The following is a 21,718-nucleotide window of genomic DNA, read 5'->3' on the forward strand; positions in this document are numbered from 1 at the left end:
TTTCTAGATGAGTACAGTGAGCCACAGAAACTTTAAATAATGCACTAAATGCAAATATATACTGTAATTGTACATAGCTAGTAAGTCATGGAGCCAAGAGGTCAACTGACAATAAATTAAATTAAATGTGTGTGATGAATCCTATCTTTCCTTTTTATTGCTAATGTAAAATAAGAGTTGAGTTTTGTATGGGAAAGATAAACCAAAGTAAGTGAAATAAACTCTGTTAAAATGTAATGGTGTGGAAGGGTCTGGAGAACTAAAATATGCTGGGTGTTGTAGAATAGAGAGCATTTTTGAAGCACCTTCATAAATTGTCAATTTAATGACTCGAGGATGTTTTCATTCTATTTACTCTTTCTTATTCTTATTCCCTGGCATACCTATCCCTAAGGATTCTCTACACTTGTAACATCTGTAATGTTTGCCTGCTTTTGCCTAAATATGTTCAAGATCTCCCAGAGGTTACCTTCTATATTACAATGCCAACAGGAGATAGTAACACACATGCGTTTTGACCTGAAAATTCCTCACATCCCAGTATCTGACCATACAAAGTGAGAGAATGTTTGTTAGTTCCATAATTTTAAAAGTTAGGCATGAGGTTTCTACAATATCTGGTAACTGAGTGGAAAACAGGAACTCGATTCTATGTTTTTTAAGTCATTTCCTTCCAAAATTGATTCTACTTGGACCCTCCATCCATCATTACCACCTTGTGGTGTGTGTATCTACCCAGGAGCATCCATAGAACCACTTTACTGGATTACTGGATTCACTCTTAAGTTTCCTGAGTGGTAACAATCTCATCATGCTGATAAACTAAGAATATTCAACCCAAATGTCTGTCAGCAGATGATCGGATAAGGAAGATATAGTAAAGATATAGTATATATATATCCAGTGGAATGTTATTCAACCATGAAAAAGAAGGCAATCTTACCATTTGTGACAACTTGGATGAATCTTGAGGGCTTCATGCTAAGTGAAAGTCAGACAGAGAATAACATATATATGATATCGCTCATATGCAGAATCTAAAAAAACTAAATTCCTAGAAGTAGAGAGGAGAATGGTGGTTGCCAGGGACTAGGGGATAGGGGAAATGGGGCAATGTTGGTCAAAGGGTACAAACTTCCAATTAAAAGATGAATAAGTTCTGGAATTTCTATGTACAGCATGATGATGATGGCTAATGATACTGTATTATATACATAACAGTTGCCAAGATAGTAAATCTTAAATGTTCTCACCACAAAAAAAAAAAAAAAAAAAAAAAAAAAAAAGGTAATTATATGGCAAGATGGAAGTGTTAGCTAATGCTATGGTGGTAATCATTTTGCAATATATAAATGTATCAAATCAATACTTGGACTTCTTAAACTTATACAATGTTATATGTCAATTATATCTCAATAGAGCTGGACGAAAAACAAAAAAGAGTCTCCCCACCCCACTAAAAAAATATCCACAGGATTACTGTTGGATCAGAGAATCCAATGGCTGGTTTATTATCTCTTCCTAATCAACCAACTCCAGGAAATAAAAGGTCTTCAACTACAGGACTAATTCTCAAAGGACTTCCTAAATCATTCAGCCTAAGGGCAGTTCCAGTCAGCTAGCAGAAGTTACAATGAGTTTTACATCTCTCCTCCCCCAAGATCCTATCTATGTGTATATGAATGAAACTGGTTAAAATGGGCATGTATACACTTTGACCTGTGAAACTCAGGAAACAAACACTAGGAATGGCAGTTCAGGAACAGAGATTGCCTTCAGGGCAAATGTCACCTTGTGTCCTGATGTCCATTGTTTTGCACAATCTCAGAATCACTGTGGGTTAGCTTCCAGCTCTCAGTCCCTTCTTGTGCCTCTTCCTTTATTTCAAGTGCTTATCACACTTTCTTTTAATTTTTTAAAAACTTTTTTGAGGGAGAAACAGAGCACGAGCGGGAAAGGGGCAGAGAGAGAGGGAGACACAGAATCTGAAGCAGGCTTCAGGCTCTGAGCTGTCAGCACAGAGCACAGACATTCTCGCCAGAACATTCTTGCCCAACACCCTTGGGGATGCTACCAACTCGATGTGTGACCTCAGGCAAGTGAATTGAACCCAAAGGTCCTATTTTATAAAATAGGGGGTTGAAGTAAATTATGTTGAAATTTCTCTTAAATTCCCTCCCATCACAACCCTCTACTCTCAAACCCAAATGCCCCCTAAGGAAAAACACATAATTTTAAACAGTCTGCAACAATCCAGAGAAGGTTTAAAAAACAAACAAAAACAAAAAACAAAACCAAGAAATACCTCAACACATTTAAAATTTTTAAAAAGCCACGTTAGCTATAAATATTTTGAAGGAAAAATGTCAAATACTTTCCTCTACTTTCTAAAAAGATTTTAAGCCCTACTTCACGTCCTCAATTCTTGTACTTCTTCCCTACCACCAAAAAAAAGTAGTTTGTATTATAAAGTGCTTATCTTTATTGATTATCTTCATTAAATTTTCTTGGAAAACATACCCTCTAAAGTGAAAATATTTTTTAATTTTTTTAATGTTTATTACTTTTTTTTAGAGAGAGAGAAAGAGTGCAATTAGGGCAGGGGCAGAGAGAGAGGGAGACACAGAATCTGAGGCAGGCTCCAGGCTCTGAGTTGTCAGCACAGAGTCAGATGCAGGGCTTGAACTCCTGAACTGCAAGATCATGACCTGGGCTGAAGTCAGACAGTTAACCAACTGAGCCACCCAGGTGCCCTAAAGTGAAACTGTTTTTAAACTATAGTTTTGTTTCCCATTAAGAATCCAAAGCAAACATTTTTATTTTGGTGGTGATTATTTCAAATGTTATCTTGCCAGTTCACGAGCTTCATTGGAAATATCTGATACTGAATGAATTTAGATCGGGTAAAAAAAAATGACCACCAACAAAAATCATCATTAAGCAAGTGAGACGTGTTCTTCCTTTGTATTCATTGTATTACTGAAACATAAAGAGTAAGAGGAAAAGAAAGCCTATACAGTAGGTGCTTTTTGAAGTAGCTTGAATACACTTTACTCAGTGCATGTTTCAGTTAAATTACAGTGATATTATACAGTTCCTCCCTCCCCACAATGTAATGCAAAGCAATAAGTTCAAAATTCATAAGGAAAAATCAAATAGGTATCACCAATGAGATGTTAAAATGTGGAATATTTTACAAACATATAAGTCAAATCTCCGACTCTATCTGCCTGGATAGATGAAATAAAAATAATAGTTGTGATGTGTTTGAACTAGCAGTATGCATATGTAAATGTCCTCAGAGCCCAGAAACTGTATAGTAAGGAGGTAACTGGCCAAAGGGCCCAAAACAAAGATTAAGAAAGCACCTGGCCTTCATGGTTCCTTTGCGGCAATCTCCATTGTTTCAAGGATCCAGTAAACTTGACAAGGAGACCACAGGTTTTGTCCTTAATGGTCTTAGGCTGACTGGATTGTACATTTTGTTTTATTCCCGTGTTAGTGCCATACTCTTAATTATTATAGTTTGCTAATTTTTTTCATTATTATCAAAAGGTTCTCAAACTTCTTGGTCCTGGACCCTCTTTTACATTCTTAAAAATCATTTGAAGACACCATAGAGTTTTTGTAATGTATTATATCTACGGATAATTACCACATTAGACATTAACCTGGGTGGCTCAGTTGGCTAAGCGTTCGACTCTTGATCTCAGTTCAGGTCTTGATCTCAGGGGGGTTAGTTCATGCCCAGAGTTGGGCACCATGCTGGGAGTGAATCCTATTAAAAAAAAAAAAAAGAAAGAAAAGAAATTAAGCTGAAAAATTTTAAATGTATTTATTTAAAAATTTAAAAACACTAGTAAATTATTTGTTAACATAACGTTTTTAAATGAAAAATAACTATAGTTTCCAAAACAAAAGGAATTTAGTGGTAGAAATGGCATTCTTTTACATTCTTGCAAACTTGTTTAATGTCTGGCATGATAGAAGATATCTGCTTTTGCATTAAATCTCTTGTAATAATACGTTGGATGTAGCCACTGGAATATACTATATTTCAGTGTATACTAGTGAAAGAGTGGATACCAAAAAAGGAGTGAAAAATAGTCTTAATATCATCAGGAAAGCAATTTTGATTTTTTGAACCCCTTGAACCTCATCTGCCCCAAGACCACAGTCTGAGAACCACTAGTCTTAGCTTTTCCAGTTTATGTAGGTTCTCAGATGAATTCAAGATATTGTTGTCTTTTAGGGAGGCAGTAATTATGCATTTAAAATCTTTTCTTCTCACTTAAGGATATCCTATGTCTCCCCAGTTAATAAAATGTTTTATAAATAATTTCTCAGTAGTCCTGCAATTTTCTTTTTCAGATTTCCTACATTTTTTTATCATTCCTGGTTATTTTATGTTCTTTGTTGCTATTGTGCATGGGATCCATTTTCCCATTGTAGTTTAATCGGTTATTGTTCGCCTATTTTATTTTGTATGTGGCAAGTGGGTTGCTTACTGTTATGTTAAATAATATATTTGGTATGCTGTTTTTTAAAGAAGTAACTTGAAATTTTGAGTCTGTTTACAAGTTGGTATTGATATAATATTCTCAATATTCCGATATCCTCGTGTATCAGATGGAACCCCACCGTTCAATTTCTAGATTTCAAAGATATCTTCTGAAGAAGGATCTTGAATATGCTGATTGCTTTTTTGGCATCTATTCAAGTGATCATGTTTTTTAAGACACATTCATTGATTAGGACTAGATGACTTCTGTTCTCTTCTAGAATTCTTCTCATTTAGATATCATCATGAAAATCAGGCCCATTTAGATTATTAACAAAATCAAAGGACATTTTGACTGTGCACCTGTTGAAGGGGAGGAAGGCAGAACTATGCGCAAAATGTCCCTTGAGGCTGTTCAGGTGAAATCTGGTCAGGATGGACCCACTCAGTGACCTCAGTCAGGACTTCCAGGACCAAGAGGGCAGGACCTGAAGCAGAGGTTCCAGATCTCTTGCAGCCTGAGCCCCCAGTTCCTCAAACCGCCAAAGTGAATTGGTATCCGGGGGCAACTTCATTAGTCACTTTCCCTCTTGATCTAAAACTGATGCTTATTTTCAGCCCGGGCCCTGCGGGTGGCATGAGCCCCACGTAGGCGGGGGGAAGTTCTCGGGGCTAGGGGGTGCGGGGGGGGGGGGCGGGGGGAGGAACACCAAGCCTTAAAATGAAGTGAATTTGCTCCAGGACACTGGGACTGTCTGAGCGGTTCCAGGGATCCGGGGCAACCCAAGGTGGGCGCTCTGTCCACTTCCTCCACGCCTCGGCACCAGGCGAGGGAGGCGCGCGCCGAGTCCCGGGAAGCGCCCCCCGCAGCTCCCTTCGGCCGCACAAGACCCTGCGAGGAGCCGCGGCGCAGGTGCCGGGCTCACGGTGAAGACGAAGCACGTTCCCACGCCCGGGGGAGGGGAGGAAGGAGGCGCCCGCTTCCGGCCCAGGTAGCGGTCGGGGCTGCCCGGGTGCTGCTTGGAGCCCTGGGAGGGGGCGGGGCCCCCGCGGCGCTGGGGGCGGTGCCGGGGGCGGTGCCGCTTCCCGGCCACCAGTGGCGTGTGGGGCGCTCCCGGGCGCGGAGAGTGCGAGGTCACGGCGCCCGCGCCCGCCCCGAGCCGGCCGGGAGTATTTAAGCTGGAGCGCGGAGGGGGCGTGTGGAGAACGTGCGGCGTGAACCCGAGGGGTGGTCGCGCCTCGTCCCCGCGGCCCCGGGGAGAACTTGTGGCGGCGCCGCGTTGGGTCGGCCGCAGGGAGCTGTTGCTCGGGGATGACTTCTCTAGAAGCAGGTCTGTGGGGCCGGGGTCCCTGCAACTCTACACGCATCTGGAAAAGTTTTCTAAGGAGAGAGAAAGTGCAGACCAGAACCTTGTGATCGCTGTTGAGAAATAGGGGAATCCTTCCAAAAATGATGTCATTTCAACTTGCTCACTAACAACTCTGTTCTGTTCTCCAGTAGTTTCTATCTGCACCTTGCTAAAATTTCCCTAAGACAATTTAAGACATAACAAAACAAAAAAAAAATTTTTAAGTGATAATTTATTAGTACTAAGATGGTAATTGGATGTAAGCCTTGAAATAGCCTTTGTAATGGTGCTAAAATTTAAAAAGAGAGATTTTTGAAAATCCAAAGAATCCTCATGGGTTTCCTTTTTTCTGCTATTTTCTTGGTGATTGTAGGTGCTCTTAAAGCCTCTTAAATTTCTTTTAGAATTCACATCGACCCAGTGACTTTAGATTTGGTTTAGGTCAATACAAGAAAGGAGGTGCCTTATTGCTCCGTGTTAGTTGTAAAAATGCGAAAACTGAGGGGAAAATTATAGTCCTGTCATTCTACCCAAATGTTTGTAAGTTCAACGTCTAATTACTTTCCCCAGATCCTGGATGCTTATCCCTGTAACAAACACCATGACTCTGTTGTTGCGTGTCACAGGCCCAGGATCACAGCTGTAGCCTGGCCACTTTGTGTCTTGTACTTGAGCTTTATTATTCGTTACTTTCAGGCTTTTCTAAAGGTAGGTGATCAAGTCGACAAGTTCTCTGGATTTGCTGGAGCCCGAGTTCCAAGTTTTGACAAATAAATCAGGGTCCATGTTATTCATGCCATATTGATTTTTGTTACATTATAAAAGATCATTGTTTTCAAGTGGGAAAATTTAGAGATGTGTAAGATTTCAATGGTAACTTGTTTTTTATGAATTTATTGGTATGATGTCTAGCATGTGAAAAATTGCTCTCATTTGCCTTAGTCCTTTTTGATTATTATTGGTGAGGAGAAAAAAAAGTGCAAAGTGAAAGATTCAGCTTGGTGGTCTTTAATACCAGCTTGGCATATCTATTTGCGGAGAGTTTGGCCACATGGCCAAAGGGGATAGCATTGGCTTGGACATCCTTTTTCAACTGTATGTTTACAGCCTACGTTTTTTTGGTGCATATATTTGAAAAATAACTTTTATCTGTCAAATCCAAAGTATTTGAAGGTCCACGAGTTGCTACTAATAGTTTGGTGAATGAATAAATATTTGTAAATACAAATCTACTTTATATGAATGGGGATTATATAAAGTTTTGATGTAAAAATGTATCATTTTAATAACTTCTGCAATGTCCATGCTCTAAACTATTCGGTTCCAACTTTTCCTCTTCTCCTTCCTTCCTTCCTTCTTCCTTCCTTCTCCCTTCTCCTTTCTTCCTTCTTCTTCCTTCTTCTTTCTTCTTTCTTCTTCATTTTTATAGACAAAGATCCCTTCATTAGTCTCTCCCCTAGATCTGTAATTTGAAAGATTGTATCTAACAAAGCAAACTCCCTTTCCTTGGTAATGGGAAACAAACTCAGTCATCCATTACAGGGTAAATAGAAGGTTTCCATTAGACTTTCAAAATAATTCACAGAAGACCCCTTACCACACTGGGGACACATAGGGAATCAAGAACCTCAAATTGGGGAAATTAGTCTTCTGAATTGAGGTCATCTGTCCTTGAACACCAAACTGCTACCATGGCCTTTGACTTGGTCTTTTTCTTGACTCTACCATTTACCAGCATTATGACTTTAAAAACTCTTTCTAACCCTCAGTCCTCTTTTCTGAAAATGTGGATTACAGCAATGCCTTTCTGAAATGCTTTTTGTGAGTGTTAAATGACATAATGCATATAAAACTGTAACTACAGTGGGCACCTGGCATATAGCAAACAGTCAGAAAAATGCTAGCCACTGTTATTGTCCATTTTTCCTGAGGTCTGAGGATGATTACACCATGTGGTTAGACTTATGTCTATTGGCCATCTCTTTGTGACAAAACCCACAAAAACTCATGTGGAAGTCAGAAGGAGATAACATAAAAGCTGAATTTCGTCTTTGGATATGTTTATTTGGGTCAGCTCATCAATTTAAAATGACTGAATACTTTGAAACTATTTACCAATATTTTAAAATTAGTAAATTTTACATACATTCCCAGAGTCCTAGCTTTTCCTGAAAAACAATAGGGCCCGGCAAGGTGGAGTTTGCACCTGTAAGCAGCTCAAAGCAGATGTGGTTGCCCACTCTGAATGGGGCATGTGCACTCTCTACTTTGCCACAAGGCCTCCACTCCCTGCTTTTACTTCGTCCAGACCAGCTTCACTCATGTATTTCACCTCCTTTGTCCCTGCAGACGTTTCAGGTTGTGATTTCTGACTCAGAAAATATCCCTTACTAATTCGAATGGGTAAATTGTGTAGCCCAAACTCTAACCCAACTTTCATCCTTAAGGAGGAGAGTAATCCTGTATTACAATTTATGAAGCATTTCTTCATAAAACTCACTTGGTACTTAAGCAACTCTGAGAATTAGTTCAGACATGCATTATCATTCCGTTTTATAGCTGTGGACATTGAAGCTTATGGATTTGTACTAAAGCTTAGAATAGTGTTCTGATGACTTAAAGTTGTTTCGGGTTCTCACTAATGCCATTTTTTTTTTTCAGAGAGAGAGAGAGAGAGAGCAAGTAGGGGAGAGGGTCAGAGGGAGAGAGAGAGAGAGAGAAAGAATCTTAAGTAGGCTCCATGCTGATGTGGGGCTCAATCCCACGACCCTGGGATCATGACTTGAGCTGAAATCAAGAGCCTGATGCTCAACCGACTGAGCCACGCAGGCACCCCACTAATGCCACTTTTAAAATATGGAGAAATTTTCTAGGAAATGAAAGCCTTTCCTTTGGTTCTAGCATTTATTCTAAGCAAGTACTTTTATCCCCATAATTACCAACTAAGAAAATGAGTAGTGGAAAGAATACATGTATGGAAGTACAAAAGTAGACCTTGTTTTCTCTCCCTACAAAGCATCTTTAAGCAAATGAAGGGAACAAAACATTGATTATGGCTCATTCAAAACAAACCATACATATAACTAGACAAGGTCTGTTTTAAACCATACTTTGTTTCCTATGTTTTTGGAAAGCTGAAAGGGGTATGTGTCCAGTTCTTCTATTCTGCAGTAAGCTAGACCAGAGATTTCTGTGAGTGTGTTTTAAAGTTTTGTGAGAAAGGAGATACCTAAAACCTGTTTGGTGATTCATCCTGTTGTCTGTGTGAGGTCGTTTTATATGGCAAACTCACTTTTCTGTGGGCTTCTTTTAACCAGGAATGCTTTATTACTTTCAGAATCATGCTAGGAGAATAATCTATAGAATAAATTTAAAGCAGGGGTAGTTCATTTCTGGGTGGAGTAACTGCATGTGATCCTGATGGTCTGTGTATGAGAGAAGGTCAAACCAGCCGTGTGGAAGGTTTGAGGAAGCAGCTAGGCAAAGACAACAGGAGATCTGCAGCAGAAAAGAGTTTACAGTGTTCTCAGACCTGTCAGAAGCCAGTGGAGGGTGAAGACACAGGAAGAGGCGAAGAAGAACTTAGGGTCAGTTTAGGGGCGTCAGAAACAGCCAGATCATCCAGGGTCTGGAGAATATAGTTATAACGTGGATTTTGAAGGATTTTTAGCAGAAAGATAATGTGATCTGGTTTCTGTTTTGAAATCATTCTGGCTGTTGTGTGAAGATAAACGACCTACACAGCTGACCTGTTGACCGTCCAGTGTGCCTCTTCCTTCATAGGCAGGAGCTCCTTTTGAATCTAACTTAAACTTTATATGATGGGAGTTGAAGCAGCAGAAGCACAGCTTAGCAAAAGTGGGTGCACAAAGGGAAGGATCCTCCAAAAATGCTCTGCCAAAATATATGATGAATATTTTTTAAAGTAAGAATCAAGGTATTAACATATTGCTTGGTTCTGAGTAAAGCCATCTGCTATTCTCTTTATATATGGTATTTTGAGGTTCTAGTGTTTCATATTTACCCTAAAAGCCTAAAGTTATTATTTCTGACCATCTCTTTAACCGTGTAAGGAATTTAGGAACATTTAAATCCTATTACTACACTTTTAATTATTCATTATTGTCTATTATGTGTCTTACAGTCAGTGCTGGTTTAGATTTACACACATGCGTGACAATTTCTTTGTTGTTTTTGGCAATTTAGACTTTTCTTGTGGATCATTATCATTCTTGAAAGGTATTCTATAAACATGCTTTTTCTCAGGGGTCATCGTTGTTAAACCCCAATGTTTTTCGTGGCAAGTATCTTTTTATTGCCTTTGGTATTGAAAGATACTTTTATGGGTACTTTTGTTTCTTTTAGATTAATAGTTATTTTCTTTCATTTGAATATATATATATTTTTTTAATATACTACTGTTTTCTATTGAAATATCAGCAGTCATTCCAATTGTTTTCTTCTACATGTAATGCGTCTTTTCTATTTGATTGGTTTTAAGAGTTTCTCTTTGTCTTTGGTGTTCCATGGTTTTATTTTGATATGTATCTAACTGTGAATTTCTTATCTATTCTACTTGAGCTTCCTAAATTTGAGTGTTCACACCTTTCACCTCTTTAGGAAAACTCTCAGCCATTACCTGTTGCCTTTTATCCATTGTTTCTATTCTTTCTTTTTCAAATTGATTGGATGTGTGTTAGAATCAGTCAGGAAAATGGTTAATACTGGGTAGTTCAACAGAGAATTTAAGATGATACTATGGTCTGAATGTTTGTATCCTCCCAGAATTCCTATGTGGGGATCCTGACCACAATGGTGAGGGTGTTGGGAAGGTGGGGACTTTGGAGGTGATTAGGTCATAAAGGAAGAGCCTCACAAATGGGAGCAGTGTCCTTGTAAAGGAGACCCCAGAGAGCTGGCTCATCTGTCCCACCATGTGAGGTTGCTGCAAATCGACAGTTGTCTAGACAGTGGGCCCTTACCAGACATAGGATCTACCAGCACCGTGATCTTGGACTTCCCAGCCCCTAGAACTGGGAGAAATAAATGTTTGTTGTTTATAAGCCACCAATTTATGGTATTTTTGTTATAGCATCCTGAACAGACTGACATATGAAGAACTAGTTACAAATGTTTTAGGGTATCTGAATTCCAACCAGGGGATAGTGAGGCAGTCTGTGTTTAGCAATAGCAAAAAAACTCTTATCGCTGCTTGGGCTGTAGGGTTGCAATAAGGAGATAGTCTTACCAGAACCCAGAAGGTGAGGCCATCTTAGAACTATGGCAGTTCTGTCCTACAGAAACAGGGACCATGGAGAGAAGTAGCCACTGATGGAGACACCATAAAAGCCAAAGAAAGCAAAGGAGAAATATCCTGGTATCTCTTTTCCACCTATGATCCAGTCTCTTGCCTGAGACTCTCATGGATGGAATCTATCAGAGAAAGAAGCCAATAGGACAAGGAGTGTGGAAAATACAGTTTTGAGATATCAGCTCTCCAGACTCAGGGCATGGAAGGTTATGCATGGATCTGAGAGCAAGTGGACCGTTCCATTCTCCTTTCCATAGCTTTCAATTGGCTTTTGTGGGGTTTTTTTTTCACTTCATTTCCCTGTACTGCATCTTGAGTAATATTTTATTGTGGCAAAATGTGCTTTACATACAACTTACCCTTTTAATCATTTTAAAATGTGCAGTTGAGTGACATTAAGTACATTTACATTATTTATTGTACTATTATCACCGCCATCTATCTCCAGAACTTTTTTATCTTACTAAACTAAAACACTACCCATTAAACAATAATTTCCATGCATTCCCTTTCCCCCGAGCCCCTAGCAACCACAATTCTACTTTCTGTCTTTGAATATAACTATTCTAGGTACTATATATATAAATGGAATCATGTAATATTTGCCCTTTTGTGGCTGCCTTTTTTCACTAAGCGTGATGTCTTCTAGGCTAATCCATGTTGTAGCATGTGTCAAAATTTCCTTGCCTTCTAAGGCTGAATAATATTCTATTGTATATATATATATACAGCATTTTATTAATGTATGTCATCCATTGATGGACATGTTGGTTGCTCTCACCTTTTAGGTATTGTAACACTGCTCTGAATATGGCTATATGTGTATCTTTTAGAGAACCTGCTTTCAGTTCCTTTGAATATATACCCAGAAGTAGAATTGTTGGTAATTCTGTGTTTTGCAGGGGAACCACTATGCATTTTCCACAGCAGCCACACTATTTTACATTCCCACCAGCAATGCACAAGAGTTCCAGTTGCTCCCAACCTCAACAACACTTGTTTTCTGTGTTCCTCTTAATAGCCATCCTAATGAGTGTGACGTACTATCTCATAATGGTTTTTATTTGCATTTTCCTGATGATTAGTGGTGATGAGCAGCACTTCGTTTGCTCATTGCCTTTTGTATATCTTTTTTGGACAAATGTCTATTCCAGTCCTTTGCCCATATTTTAAATTGGATTATTTTGTTGTTGTGTTGTAGGAGTTCTTTGTGTACTCTGGTTAACCTTTTATAAAATACATGACTTACAAATATTTTCTCCTAGTCTGCAGGTTGTCTTTCCACTCTGTTGATAGCGTCCTTTGATATACAAGAGTTTTTAATTTTTATGAAATCCAGTTTATCTGTTTCTTCTGTTGCCCGTGTTTTGGTGTCATATCCAAGAAATCATTGCCAAATCCATTGTCATGAAGCTTTCCTCCTATATTTTCTTCTAAGTTCTAGAGTGCTAGCTCTTATGTTTAGATCTTTGATACATTTTGGGTTAATTTTTGTGTATGATTTAACATAAGGACTCAGCTTCATTTTTTGGCATATCGTTATCCAGTTTTCTCAACACTATTTGTTGAAAAGACTTTTCCTTCCCTATTGAATGGGCTTGGCAGTCTTGTTGAAAATCATTTGACCACATGTGTTTTATTTCTGGGCTAATTTATTCTGTTGGTCTGTCTTTATGCCAGTATCACACTGTTTTGATTACTGTAGCTTTGAAATAAATTTTGAAATCAGGAAGTGTAAAACCTCCAACTTTATCCTTCTTTTTAGGGTTATTTGGATTATTCGAAGTTCTTTTAGATTTCATATGTATTTTAGGATGGATCTTTTTATTTTGGGGATTTGATAGGTAATGCAGCTATAGATTGTTTTGGGTAGTACTGACATCTTAATATCTTAATATGAAGTCTTGAACTTGATATTAACAAGTCTTGAACTTGATATTAACATCCTATATGAACACAGGATGTCTTTACATTTCTTTGTGTCTGGTGTAATTTCTTTCAGCAATGTTTTGTAGTTTTCACTGTACAGGTCTCTTGCCTCCCTGGTTAAACTTATTCTTAAGTATTTTATTCTTTTTAATGCTATTGTAAATAGAATTGTTTTCTTAGCTTCCTTCTCAGATTCATTGTTAGTATATAGAAATGAAACTGATTTTTGATGTTGATTGTGGATCCCACAACTTTTCTGAATCCATTGATTAGTTCTAACGGTCTGTTTTGTGGCTTCTTTAGGGTTTTCTATGTATAAAATCAAGTCATCTGTGAATAGAGATAGTTTTATTCTTCCCCTCCAATTTGAATGTCTTTTTTTTTTTTTTTTACTGCTTGCTCTGGCTACAACTTTCAGTACTATGTTGAATAGAAATGACAAAAGTAGGCATCCTTGCCTCTTCCTGTTCTTAGAGGAAAGGCTTTTAGTCTTTCACCAATAAGTGTGATGTTAGCTGTGGGTTTTTCATGTATGTCCTTTCTTATGTCCAGGTAGTTTCCTTCTATTCTTAGTTGGAGGGTTTTTGTTTTTGTTTTTAAGTCTTGAACAGGTATTGAATTTCTTAAAGCATTTCTGCATCAATTTAAATGATCATTTTTTTATTCATCATTTTGTTAATGCCATGTATTACATTGATTGATTTTTATATATTGAACCTTTCTTGCATTCCAGGAATAAATCCCACTTGGTCATTGTATATGACCCTTTCCACATGCTATTGAGACCCTTTGAATATGTTGTTGAATTCAGGGTGGTGGTATTTTATTTGAAGATTTTTGTATCAATCTTTATTGGGATATTGGTCTGCAGTTTTTTTATAGTGTCTTTGTCTGGCTTTTGTGTCACGGTAATGCTAACCTCATAGAATGAATTAGGCACTATTCACACTTCTTAAATGTTTTGGAAGAGTTTAAGAATTCTTAGTACTTATTTGTTAAGAGTTTAAGGTGTTAATTTTTGTTTAAGGTATTAATTTTTCTTTAATGTTTGGTAGAATTTACCAGTGAAGCTATCTGGTCTTGGGCTTCTTTTGTTGGTGTTGAGAGGTTTTTGGTTACTGACTCAATTTCCTTACTAGTTATGGACCTATTCAGATTTTTAATTTTTTCATGGTTCAGTCTTGGTAGGTTGTGTGTTTCTAGGAATTTGTCCATTTTATCTAGTGTATTCATTGTGTGGGCATATAATTGTTCCTAGTTTAATTCTTTCTATTTTAATGAAATCAGTAGTAATGCTTCCTCTTTCATTTCTAGTTTTGGTTATTTGTGTGTTCTCCATCTTTTTTTCTAAGTCAGTCTGAATAAAGGTTTGTCAATTTTGTTTATCTCTTTGCAGAACAAACTCTTGGTTTTATTGATTTCCTCTATTGTTTTCTGTTTTCTCTTTTGTTTATTGCTACTCCAGTATTTATAATTTTCTTTTATTACTTTTGGTTTTAATTTGTTCCTCTTTCTATAATTCTAGTTTTAGGGTATAAAACTAGGATTTGAGATTTTTCTTCTTTTTTAACATAAGCTTTATAGCTATATATTTACCTCTTACCTATGCTTTCACTTCATCCCTTAAGTTTTGCTATGTTGTATTTTTATTTGCTTCAAGATATTTTCTAATTTTTCTTGTGATGTTTTTAGAGTGAAATATTATTTTTTATTTTTATTTTTTGATTTATTTTTTTAACATAATTTATTGTCCAGTTGGCTAACATACAGTGTGTACCATGTGCTCTGGGTTTTGGGGGTAGATTCCTGTGATTCATTGCTTACATACAACACCCAGTGCTCATCCCAACAAGTGCCCTCCTCAGTGCCATCACCCATTTTCCCCTCTTCCCCACCCCGCCATCAACCCTCGGTTTTCTGTATTTAAGAGTCTCTTATGGTTTGCCTCCCTCCCTCTCTGTTTGTAACTATTTTTTTCCCCTTCCCTTCCCCCATGGTCTTCTGTTAAGTTTCTCAAGTTCCACATATGAGTGAAAACATATGATATCTGTCTTTGTTTGACCGACTTATTTCACTTAGCATAATACCCTCCAGTTCCATCCACATTACCGCAAATGGCAGGATTTCGTTCTTTCTCGTTGCCATATCTTGTGATTTTTTTGTCAGACTCATTTGTTGTTTGATAGTGTGTTGTTTAATTTCCACATGTATGTGTATTTTCCAATTTTTCTTTTGCTGTTGATTTCTAGTTTCATTATGTTCTTTTTAAAAAAATTTTTAGTGTTTTAATTATTTTTGAGAGAGAGACAGAGTACAAAGGGGCAGGAGGGGCAGAGAGACAGAAGGAGACACAGAATCTGAAGCAGGGTCCAGGCTTCGAGCTGTCAGCACAGAGCCCAGCGCAGGGCTTGAACTCATGAACTGTGAGATCATGACCTGAGCTGAAGTCAGATGCTTAACCAACTGAGCCACCCAGGCACCCCTCATTATGTTCTTATTGAAAAAGATATTTTGTATGTTTTTAGTCTTTTGAATTTTATTAAGACTCATTTTGTGGCCTAACATATGGTTTATCTTGAAGAATGTTACATATACACTTCAGAAAAAGTGTATTCTGCTGTTGTTAGTTGGAGCATTCTGTATGTATCTATTGTTTTATCCATTACTGAAGGTGGGGTATTAAAGTTTCCTGGTATTATTGTAGAGCTGTTTATTTCTCCCTTCAATTATGTCAATGTTTGGGGCCCCTGGGTGGCGCAGTCGGTTAAGCGTCCGACTTCAGCCAGGTCACGATCTCGCGGTCCGTGAGTTCGAGCCCCGCATCAGGCTCTGGGCTGATGGCTCGGAGCCTGGAGCCTGTTTCCGATTCTGTGTCTCCCTCTCTCTCTGCCCCTCCCCCGTTCATGCTCTGTCTCTCTCTGTCCCAAAAATAAAAAAATAAAAAAAAAAAAACGTTGAAAAAAAAAATTATGTCAATGTTTGCTTCATATATTTTGGAGCTCTGATGTTTTGTGCATATATATTTATAATTGTCATATCTTCTTGGTGAGTTGATCCTTTTGTCATTATAGTATCCTTCATTTCAACCTGAAGGACTCCTTTTAGCAGATTTTGTAGGACAGATCTAGTGGTAATGAACTCCCTCAGCTTTTGTTTATTTGGGGAAGTGTAAATTTCTCCTTCATTTTTTTGAAGGGCAGTTTTGCTGGATATAAAATTCTCAGTTGACAGGTTTTTCTTTCAACACATTAACTATATCATCCTACTGCCTCTGACTTACAAGGTTTCTGGTGGGAAATCTTATTGAGGATCCTTTGTAAATGATGAGTTGCTTTTATCTTATTGTTTTCATGATTCCTTGTCTTTGTCTTTTGAGTCCTTCATTATAATGTCTCAGTGTGGGTTTCTTTGGATTTATCCTTGCAATTTGTTGGGCCTATTGGATTTGTAGACCCTTCTACGTGGATTTGTGCATCTCTCCTTTCCTTAAATTTATGATGTTTTCAGCCATTATTTCTTCAAATAATCTTTTGCCTCATTCTCTTTCTTCTTCTTCTAGAACTCATAATACTTTTATTGGTCCTCTTGATGGTATCTCATAAGTCCCTTAGGCTCTGTTCATTTTTCTTTTTTTTTCCTTTATTGTTGTTATTATTATTATTATTTTAGAGAGGAGGTTCAGAGGAAGAGAGAGAGAGTGAGAATTTTAATCAGGTTCCACACTTGGCACAGAGCTCAACATGGGGCTCAAACTTATGACTGTCAGATCATGACCTGAGCCAAAGTCAAGAGTTGGATATTCAACAGAGTCATCCAGGTACCCCTGTTCATTTTTCTTCATTCTTTTTTCTTTTTGTTTTTCAGACTTGATAATTTCAAATGACTTGTTTTTATTTCATTGGCTGATTTTCTGCTGCCTGTTCAAGTCTGCTATTAAACCCCTCTAGGGAATTTTTCAATTCAGTTATTTTTTATATCCAGAATTTCTGTTTGGTTCTTTTTTTTTTTTTTAACATAATTTGTATCTCTTTGTAGGTACTCTATATCTGTTCTCTGAAAAAAAATGCACAGGATGACTTTATTTCTTTGTTTCTTTCTTAAATATTTGATAGAATTCATTAGTAAAATCATCTGAAAATTTTCTAGTTACTGTGTTCTATTCATTTCAATCAGTGTTCAGCAAATCCTTATAGAGTACATCCTTTGTGCTAGTCATGGTTTTAGAGTCTTTGGGATATATCAGTGAACAACCTGGATAAAATTTCAGTGTTCATGGGCTTATATTCTAGGAGTACAGAAAATCAATAAATAAAACATACTAAATAGGAAATGATATAGTGTGAAAGGAAGTAACAAGTGTTATGAGAATAGAGCAGAGAAGGTGGGACCAGGAATTTGGAGGTAGGATGGAGTGGAGGAAGGCAGGTTGGCATTTTAAACAGGATGGTTACAGTAGGGCTTATTGAGAAAGTGATGGCTGATGCAAGAATTAAAGGAAGTAATGGAGTAGGCAATGTGGATATCTGGAGAAAGAGCATTCCAGGCAGAGGGAAGACACAGCCCAAGGGGACATCATCCTGCTGTGTTTTAGAATGAGAATGAAGGCATTTTGGTTATCTTAGTAAATAAGAATGAAGTGCAGATTTACAAAAGCAGTCAAGGGGTGCTTGGGTGGCTCAGTCGGTTGAGTGTCCAACTTCAACTCAGGTCCTGAACTTGTGGTTCATGAGTTCGAGCCCCACGTCAGGCTCTGTGCTGATAGTTTAGAGCCTGGAGCCTGTGTCAGATTCTGTGCCTCCTTGTCCCTCTGTTCCTCCCCTGCTCACAGTCCGTCTCTCTGTCTTTCAAAAATAAAGATTAAAAAAAATTTTTTTAAAGCAGTTAGAATAAGTATTGAGATGAATGTTAAGATCCCGAAGTAAGATACCTTTTTCATTGTATTATGGTCTTTTTTCTATGATGAAAAAAAAAAAAAAAACAACACGAAAACTCAGCAGCTCAATATACAGTAAGTCAATTCAAAAGGATTATTCTTCATTTTTAAAATGTGGCTCTTAAAATAGAATAGTATCTTTTGGAATTATGGTAAATATATATGCCAAAATATAGTAAGTATATATGCCAAAAATATTTAGCATATATGATCATTTAATTGAGAAATTAGTTTTTGTTTTATGAGCTAGAGAATTATTTTTTATTCTGTGAGTGCTAAAGGACTAGAAAAAAAGATGAACATTCATAGTTATGTGGAATACAATCTACTGTAATTATTAAATAATTAATTTTTAACTGACATTTATTTTATTTTTAAATAATAACCTATCACGTAGTGGGAGAAGTATGGCTTAAGATTCAGAAGACTTGCTTCTATCCTAAGTTTTTTAATTCTTTTTTTCCTTTCTTTATTTTAATGTTTATTTATTTATTGAGAGAGAGTGTGTGTGTGTGTATGCATGCACATGTGCTCATTTGGAGGGAGAGGGAGAGAGAGAGGAGAGAAAGAATCCTAAACAGCCTCCATGCTATCAGTGTAGAGCCTGACATGGGCTCAATCTCACAAACCATGAGATCATGACCTGAGTTAAGAATCAGATGCTTAAGCCAGTGAGCCACCTAGTCACCCCTAAGTTCTTCAAAGTTTAATTTTGAGAAAGTCATTTTAGGCTTCATTTTACCTACTTGTTGAGAATTTTGTTTGTTTTAAATGAGATTTGACTAGCTGCATCCTGTTTCCAAAACACTTGTGCTTTGGTTATTCTGTGATTATTGTTTTATATTATAATAATGCACTGCTTTAAATGTTTATCTTACTTAGAACTGTTAAAGGGGATATTATATTTTGGAAAAACTTCAGTCATGTTTAATGTCCAGCTCCAATACTGCTCATTTTCTGTATCTCTTCATGATCACTTCTTCACCTGGGCTTCTATAACACTTTATGGTTATTTCTGTTATCTGTCACTTTTCATAATATTACTTACATGTATCTATCTATGGGTTGCCTATCTTTGTATCCTCAAGACACTAAAATACTTTGCACACATTGGGTGTTCAGCCATTCTTAGTTGAATTCTGATGCCTGTATATGTAAATATGAATAGTTATGGGGCACCTGGGTAGCTCAGTTGGTTAAGCATCTGACTCTTGATATTTGGCTCAGGCCATGATCTCAGGGTTGTGGAACCAAGCCCCATGTCAGGCTCCAAGCTGAGCATGGGGCCTGCTTGAGATATTCTCTCTCTCTCTCTCTCTCTCTCTCTCTCTCTCTCTCTTTCTCTGTCCCTCCCTCCCTCTCCCTCTCCCTCTCCCTCTCCCTCCCTCTCCCCTCTTCCCCTCCCTCTGCCATCTCCCCCACATGCATGGTCTACCTCTCTTAAATAAATAAATAAATAAATAAATAAATAAATAAATAAATACCAGTAGTTAATTCCTAATAATTAACGTAGCAGAAAGTAGTGTTCAATAACATTACCACTTGAGAGGTAGTATTCCATGTAATGAATGTTTCTTGTGATTGAAAACGCTTATTTCAGGTATTTAATAAGATTTAATATGGTCTTTTGGTCTTTTACACTATATGGGTGGCATAAATGCTTATTTGCATGACTCAAGTACATAGATGGAAGAAGTAATCTTGTCACTGATTGTGCAATCACTAAAGTGGATGATTATTACTGATTACCTCCTACTTGTTCTGTTGCATTTTGGATCAAAGGCACAAATTTCATAAAATTAAATGTTCTATGAACTATTCATAAGTGTATTTTTATGTAGTAATGTAATTTTTAGCAGACATTCATAGCCATTTACTAGATGATGTGCCCTTAAGTATAATGAATCAGAATATGATCCTTATTTTAGTGAGATTTTCAAATTCTTTTCAGCTCTCCCTCATCCTTATTTTTCTCCCTCATTTAAAAACTTCTTTTGAAGAGCCATATTGATTAATTTATTCAACAGCTGTATATTTAACATCTACTACATGCCAGGAACAGAGTTAGGCATTATTATATTTGGATGTGAACACGACAGATAAGGTCTGTGTTGTCAAAATTAACAGGTAAACAACAAAATGTTTGCCCATTTTCCCAAATTTACTAATTGCCTCCCATGTTCTAGGCATCATTCTGGAAACTGCACATACAGTAGTAAAAAGAGCAAAGTCTATACCCTTTTGTAGCTTGCATTCTAAAAGAGAAATGGGGAAATACGTGGGGAAAGCTACCTTTATGTAGGTTGTTCAAGAAAAGCCTTTCTAAGAAAGTGATGTTTGAGCCAAGATCTGAAGGCTGAGAAGGAACTGAAGTAAAAGACTAATTGAGGCAAAACAGCAAAATTGATTATACTGAGAATGAACTCCTGTTTTATGCACATTAGTTTAGTTTTCAAGATGAGAAAGTTAAGGAGTTTATTATTGCTTTCATCTTTTCAATAATTATTAAGTAAGGGCATCAGCTGGGAAGTTTTGTGAGAGGGGATAGAGAACAAAGAGGAACAATCTGAGGAGAGAAAAGTGTGAGAAGAGAGATCATTGTGAAATAATCCCTCCAGAGAGCAAGGAACAGACAAACCAGGGAAGCGCAGTAGGACTTCTGGGCAGTATCGACGGTCTACTTGTAGGTTTTTTTATCCTGAATTTGAAGTGAAACTAGCAGTATGGTTGTGTGGTTTTCTCCAGCTGTAGGCACAGGTGTGAAGAAATGTAAGGTTTAACCAGAGCTGTTTTGTGGTTTTTTGTTTTTTGTTTGTTTTTTTTGTTTTGTTTGTTTTTTACCCTGGGAGACTCATGGTGGAGAAAGAGGAACAAGAGCGTTGAGGGTGTTTGCAAGGAGATCATAATAACTCAAGCTATAGAATTTATGCCAGGGAAGAAGAAAATGAAGAAAGAATGAAGACTGAATACGGTTGATGGCTATAAAGAAAGTGAGAACTCAATGGATTGGTGGTGTGGCAGAGGTTGAACATTGTAGTTAGACTAGTGTATTTCATGAGCCAACATGATTGCATAGTATTAATACCTATTTATTAACAGATGTGTTTCTATGCGTATGCATACACATACAAGCACAACTGCAGTCAACTTTTGTTTTATATTTAATGTTTATTTATTTTGAGAGAGGGAGGGAGAGAGAGAGAAAGGCAGAGAGAGAGGGAGAGAATCCCAAGAGGCTCCGTGCTGTTAGCACATAGCCTGACGTGGGCTCAAACTCACAAACCATGAGATCATGACCTGAGCCTGAATCACGAGCTGGATGCTTAACTGACCAAGCCACCCAAGTGCCCCTGCAGTCAACTTTTTGTCATTGAAAAAAGTGAGGTTTTGCATAGATAATTGAAAAAATGTGAGGCCCCCAGAAGTTTGGGACCTATTTCTGTTACTTTTTTTTTTTTTTTATAATTTTATACAAATGGTTGAATGTAATATAGGGAGAGTATAGGAGGTTGAAAATACCACTGGGAAGTCAGAAAACCTGAGATCTTATTTCACATTACATATAGCATCACCTTTGTAAAGTCACCTGGATTCATTGGCCATAGTGTCCTAATTATTTCAGCACTGTTCCAGGTATTGGGCATATCATGATACCTGATAAACATGGGTAAAATGCTATGCAAGTACAGAGGTGG

The 21,718-nt window shown here is 37.5% G+C and overlaps 1 protein-coding gene across 2 annotated transcripts in view; it reads left to right on the plus strand.

Annotated features, from left to right (window-relative positions):
* Positions 1-5,644: 5,644 nt before the first annotated feature.
* MYO3A (myosin IIIA) overlaps positions 5,645-21,718 on the plus strand; it is a 244,074-nt gene continuing 228,000 nt past the window's right edge. Inside the window, exon 1 of one of the 2 annotated variants that reach the window (XM_060659133.3) lies at positions 5,645-5,832. The gene's annotated coding sequence lies outside the window, so the exon portion shown is untranslated. The remainder of the gene's footprint in view (positions 5,833-21,718) is intronic. The other variant, XM_060659132.3, reaches the window with a different exon arrangement.

This window comes from Panthera onca, chromosome B4 (genome assembly GCF_046562875.1).
Source record: "Panthera onca isolate mPanOnc1 chromosome B4, mPanOnc1 haplotype 2, whole genome shotgun sequence".
NCBI classification, from domain to species: Eukaryota; Metazoa; Chordata; class Mammalia; order Carnivora; family Felidae; genus Panthera; species Panthera onca.